This window comes from Macaca mulatta, chromosome 14, assembly GCF_049350105.2.
Source record: "Macaca mulatta isolate MMU2019108-1 chromosome 14, T2T-MMU8v2.0, whole genome shotgun sequence".
NCBI classification, from domain to species: Eukaryota; Metazoa; Chordata; class Mammalia; order Primates; family Cercopithecidae; genus Macaca; species Macaca mulatta.
Genome location: NC_133419.1, coordinates 56413518 through 56419773, shown reverse-complemented (window position 1 = coordinate 56419773; position 6256 = coordinate 56413518). Strand labels below are relative to the sequence as shown.

Here is a 6256-nt window from a genome sequence, read left to right as displayed (position 1 = left end):
CAGCCTATCTCAGCTTTTGACATGCCTTCCTCACTACGCTTAATCATTTCTAGCTTTGAATTTAAAGTGAGAGACTTGCAACTCTTCCTTTCATTTGAACACATAGAGGCTATTGTAGGATTATAATTTCAATATTGTTTTGTCTCAGGGAATAGGGAGGCCTGAGGAGAGGGGGAGAGATGGGAAAAGGGCCAGTCAATGGAGTAGTGAGAATATACACAACATTTATTAAATTTGCGAGCTTACGTGGGCACGGTTTGTGGTACCCCAAAACAATGACAATAGTAACATCAAAGATAACTAATTACAGATCACCCTAACAGAAACAATAATTAAAAAGTGTGAAATACTACAAGAATTACCAAAATGTGACACAGAGACATGAAGTGAACACACGCTGTTGGAAAAATGGCAGCAACAGACTTGCTCAATGCAAGACTGCCACAAACCTTCACTTTGCAAAAAAAAAAAAAAAAAAAAAAAAAAATGTAATATCTGCAAAGGGCAGTAAGGCAAAGTACAGTAAAACAAGTTAAGATTGTCCAGATAAAGTCATTACAATTAATATGGCTAACTGTATTGTTGTTCACAAATATTCTACGTGCCTCCCTGCCTTGTTGAACTTAAACATACCTTACAGGATTTACTTTGGCTAAGTGGTATGTGTATCTTCTGGGAAGAAGCTTTAGGAGCCAGCTCATGGTTAACCATGTTCTCTGTTTTCTCTACCCCTGAGAATCTTGAAGCATGTGCTGAGAAAAATCCTGTATCAGTCTGGGTCCATGAGTGACTTCAAAGGGCAGGGCTTCCATGCAGATCTGTAGTGGATTTATAGTGTAAGTGAAAGGCAAATACTGTTTAAAGAAGTGAAAGTTTTTGTTTTTTACTGTAGCATAACCTAGCTTATCCTGATGGATACACTTGAGGTTTCTGGATGCGAGAAGCATCAAATGTATTTCTATAAAGTAACAGCAACAAATACGAAGTTAAAAAAATTTTGTTTTTTGAGGGACAGGATCTTGCTTTGTTACCCAGGCTAGAGTGCAGTGGCATGATCACCACCTACTGCAGTCTCAAACTCCTGGGCTCAAGTGACCCTCCTTCCTCAGCCTCCCGAGCAGCTGGGATTACAGGGGCATGCCACCACACTCAACTAATTTAAAAAAAAAAAAATTTGTAGAGACAGGCTCTCGCTATGTTAACTAGGCTGGTCTCGAACTCCTGGGCTCAAGTGATCCTTCCACCTTGGCCTCCAAAGTGCTGGAACTACAGGCATGTGCCACTGCACCCAGCTGAAAGTAAAAATTTAAAGGTACTGTTTGTAATAGCATAAAAAATAGTGAGTACCTTTGGGACAAATATAATAAAATATGTGAAAGACCTCTACCCAGGAAACAAGACATTAGAGAATTAAAGAAGATCTAAATTATGACCATAACATACGCCCAGATTCAAAGACTCAATATTATGAAGATGCCAACATTTCCCACATTAATCTAGAGATTAAATGCAATCTTAATAAAAAATATTAGCAGTTTTGTTCATGGAAATTGACAAGCTGATTCTACAATATATGGAAATGCAAAGAATAAAAAATAGTCAAGACATTCTTAAAAAGAAGAACAAGATGGAAACACTATGAAGTATCAAGACTTATTATAAAGCTACAGCAGTTAACTTTGATATTGGCACATAGGTAAACAAATAGACCAACCCCCTTTCTGTGGGTCCAGAAAGAGACCTACATATGTAGACCCTTCTTTTTTTTTTTTTTTTTTTTGAGACAAAGTCTCACTCTGTCGCCAAGGCTGGAGTACAGGAGTACAGTAGCATGATCTCGGCTCACTGCAAACTCCATCTCCCGGGTTCAAGCGACTTTCCTGCCTCAGTCTTCTGAGTAGCTGGGATTACAGGCACGCACACCACACCCAGCTGGTTTTTGTATTTTTAGTAGAAATAGGGTTTCACCATGTTGGCCAGGCTGGTCTTGAACTCCTGACCCCAGGTAATCTGCCTGCCTCAACCTCCCAAAATGCTGGGATTACAGGCATGAGTCACTGCCTCCAGCCTGGACCCTTCATTTTTGAAAAAGGTAGTGCTTCAGAGTAGTGGAGAAAGGACAATTCTTTCAATAAACAGTATTGGGTCCTTTTTTCTTTAAGTTTTTCTTCTCTTTACCTACTGTCTATTTCTTCCAATGTTTTAGCCATTGGATATCCATATAAAAAAAAAAAAAACTTAAAAATGAAACAACAAAACACCATTAAAAAAAATCAATCCAGGTGGATTATGGCTTAAAATGTGAAGGGTAGAACAATTAATCCCCTAAAGATAATATAGGAAAATATCTTTATGATATTTTCTATGGTAAGGAAAGATTTCTTAAATAGGATTCAAAAAACACTAACCATAGAAGAAAAGATTGGATTATGTCAAAATTTAAAACTTCTGTTCATCAAAATTCACCATTAACAGAGTACAGGCAAACCACAGAGTGAAAGATACCATGATATGTATTACCAACTAGTAGTAATATTCAGAAAATATAAAAAACTATTATAAGCCCGGAAGAAAAGATCTGAAAAACTAATAGAAAAATTGGCAAGAAACTTGGACGGGCACTTCATCAGAAAGGATATCCAAGTAGCCAATACACATATGAAAAAACATTCGACATCATTAGTCATCATGGAAATGCAAATTAAAACCACAACAAGATACCACTGGATTCCCACCACAATGGCTAAAAATAAGAAGATTGATGATAAGTGTTGTCCAGGATGCAGCACAAGAAGAACACTCCTATCATGCTGGTGGGAGTGAAAATTGATACAATCACTCTGGAAAAGAGTTTGACACATGCTACCTGCCAGCAGTTCCTCTCCTATGTATATATGCCCAGCAGAAATGTATGCACACTTGCACAAAAAACTCTCAAAGAATGTTCTTAGCACCATTATTCATAATAACCAAAGACTGGTAATAACCCAAATATCCATCAACAGCAGAAAAAAATAACTTCATAATACATGGTATATTCACATTATTCAGCAACTAAAATTAATGAACTTCAGCTGTGTGTGGTGGCATACACCTGTAATCCCGGCAATTTGGGAGGCTTGAGGCAGGAGGATTGCCTGAGCTCAGGAATTTGAGACTAGCCTGGGCAACATGGTGAAACCCCATCTCTACAAATACAAAAGTTAGCCAAGCATAGTGGTGCGTGCCTATAGTCCCAGCTACTTGGGAAACCGAGGCGGGAGGATTACTTGAGAGGCTGTGGTGAGTCAAGATCATGCCACTGCACTCCAGCCTGGACAACAGAGTGAGACCCTGTCTCAAAAATTTTACAAAATAAAATTAATGAATGTCAGCTACATTTTAATAAATGGATGAATTTTACAAAGTTAATGTTGAGCAAAATAATACACACCATGTGATTCCATTTGTAATACGTTCAAGAATAGGCCATTAGCTCTCAAAGTGTTGTCCCGGGCCAGCAGCATCAGCATCACCTGGTAACTTGTTAGAAATGAACATTCTCAGGCCGGGTGCGGTGGCTCACGCCTGTAATCCCAGGACTTTGGGAGGCCGAGGCGGGCGGATCACGAGGTCAGGAGTCCGAGACCAGCCTGGCCAACAGTGAAACTCCATCTCTACTAAAAATACAAAAAATTAGCCAGGCATGGTGGCGGGCACCTGTAATCCTAGCTATTTGGGAAGCTGAGGCAGGAGAATCACTTGAACTTGGGAGGCAGAGGCTGCAGTGAGCCAAGATCACACCACTGCACACCAGCCCGGGCAACAGTGCGAGAGTCCCTCTCAAAAAAAAACAAAAGAAAGAAATGAACATTCTCGGGTTCTACCCCAGACCTACTGAAACAGAAACTTTGAGAGTGTGTCCCAGAAATATGTTTTAACAAATCTTCCAGGTCATTCTGTTATACATTTAAGTTTGAAAATCACTGGAAGTTGGGACAGAGATGGTTTGGGGTTTAGGAAAATGGGGAAGTGGAGCTCGGGGGCATGAGAGGGTTGTAGGGTCCCAGTGCTGTTCTGTTCCTTGGCCTGGTTGGGAAGTATTTTCAGCCTTTGATAATTCACCTACCTACATGTACACTTGGGATTTGTGCACTTCATTGTTTATGTCTTATGTTTCATTTTTAAAATCTAAAATGCTTATTAGAAGGTGCTAGATAATAAAACTGAGGAAATCTTCCAAAAACAAAGCAAAAACAAAAAACACAGATGGAAAAAATGAGTGAATGAAGAGATGCAGAACATATAATATCTCAATAGTAGATGTTCCAGAAAGAGAAACAGAGAAAAAAAGGGGAAGGAAAACATCCAAGGGATAATTTAAGAAAAATTCTTAGAACTAAAGCCCATGAATTTCCAAACAAATTGAAAGGGCCCATCAAGTGCCTGTTTCTCTATGTTGGTCAGGCTGGTCTCAAACTCCTGACCTCAGGTGATTCACGTGCCTCAGCCTCCCAAAGTGCTGGGATTATAGGCATGAGCCACCGCACCTGGCCCAGGATTGCTATTTTTTTGGAGCGAATTTTATAGAACTGACTCTTTATGAGCACGTCCAACTTTCATAACAACACAGCTAAAAGCAAAACATGATGCTTTGACTGTGTGATCAGGTGGGTCGATTAAGGTATCTTCACCTCCCCAGAAATGATGCCAAAGATAAGCATTTACTAAAAATGAAGGGATGTTCACAATATGTTAAATGGAAAAAGCAGACTACAAAATGATGTGCACATTAAAAGTGTATGTGTGTGTAGAAGAAAGTGTGAAGGATACACACCAAAATGTTTGGAGTTACTCTTTCTTCTTGATGGGTGGAGAGGGGGTATTTTCTTCCATTTGTTTGTTTGTAGCCCATATTTCTGCCATCTCAGTATCCTCAAATCTTCCAGATTAACAGGATCATGCTTTCTCTTAAGATTGAAATAAAAATGGCTGAAATCTTCATCCTATGTCTTGTGCAAAGTCCATGGCCCTCCCCCAGCGTCACTGCAAATTTCCTGGTGCTTAGCTGTCATGTTCACTCCAGTTTCCTCTTCCTGCTGCTCTCGATTTCCCTGGCATCCTACTTTCTGCAGCTGTCCCCTTCTCTCTGCCCCTAGTTAACCCAAATATGGAACACTGCCCCTTTTCTTTGATTTCCCCCAAGGAGTATCTTACATGAGGCACTGCTGAGGGGCTACAGCCCTACATAGTACTGTACACAACTTAAAATCTACAGGAACATCTCTGTTCCGATGTGTCCTGGCTGACCCTGCTTCTGGGAGATTTTCACTGGACACTCTTCTCAGACCCTGCCTCTCACCAAGAGAGAGGGATGGCCTCACTTCTGCCCCCTCCAGGCTCCACTCTGTGCCTTCGGGATACTCACCTGCCACCAAGAGGACACTACCAAATCCTCAGGTTCTTTGTTTTCATATGCAGAGTGTGAGGCCTCCATCACGAAATCCGCTTCTTCCAGCAATAAGATCTTGTCTTTTATGTTGGAAATTTCATCAAGAAACCTTTTGAGAGTTATCTCCTCCAAGTGGAACAAGCAGTAGGAGTCGGTTCTGGTTGTCTTCTCACTCTGTGCATAATGATTGTGCATTTTCTAGCATGACTGTGCATTGCTTTTGTAATTCAACTATTTTCAGCAAGAGAAGTACCAATAGTATTCAGGAGTGGTTGCTGAAGCAGCAGCCACCTGTGAGCAGGTGTAAACATCAAGTCCCAAGGGTCCAGCAACTACCTAAACCTCCTGCTTTGTGCCAGGCTGAGGGAATGTTCACTAAGGCAGTGTGGCAGGTGGAGGCCAGAGCAGGCCCAGAGTTCCCTGGAGCTGCTGAGCCCAGTGTGGGCAACAGGACTCCAAAGAGACTTGTAGCCAGTACAAACTATGCCCCAGCTAAGCATGATGCCTTCCCCTTTCTTCCATATTGATATCACCTGCCCCAGGCCTGGCACAGGTGCAGCGCCTTCCCCAGAAGCCTTCCCTGACAGCCTCCTTCTTCACCAGCTCTACTACTTATCAGCTGTATGGCAAGTTAGTTCACCTCCCCCATGCCTCGGTTTCCCCACCTATAAAATGAGGATAAGAATGTCTGTAAGAATCAAATAAGTAATACTTGTAAAGTACTTGTAACGGTGCTTGGCTTAGAGTTAGTACTGTATAATGTTAGTCATCATCACCATCACCATTATGATTTCCACTGTGCCCATGGAATCTGCCCTTGACCAA

At 41.2% G+C, this 6256-nt stretch overlaps 1 long non-coding RNA gene across 1 annotated transcript; it reads right to left on the bottom strand.

Moving 5' to 3' along the window:
* Positions 1 to 205: 205 nt before the first annotated feature.
* On the bottom strand, positions 206 to 5571 carry LOC144334318 (uncharacterized). Its single transcript, XR_013404042.1, has 3 exons — positions 5408 to 5571; positions 4817 to 4949; positions 206 to 818 (listed from the first exon to the last, which is right to left on the bottom strand). It is a non-coding gene; the product is annotated as an uncharacterized LOC144334318 (long non-coding RNA).
* Between the last annotated feature and the right edge of the window lie 685 nt (positions 5572 to 6256).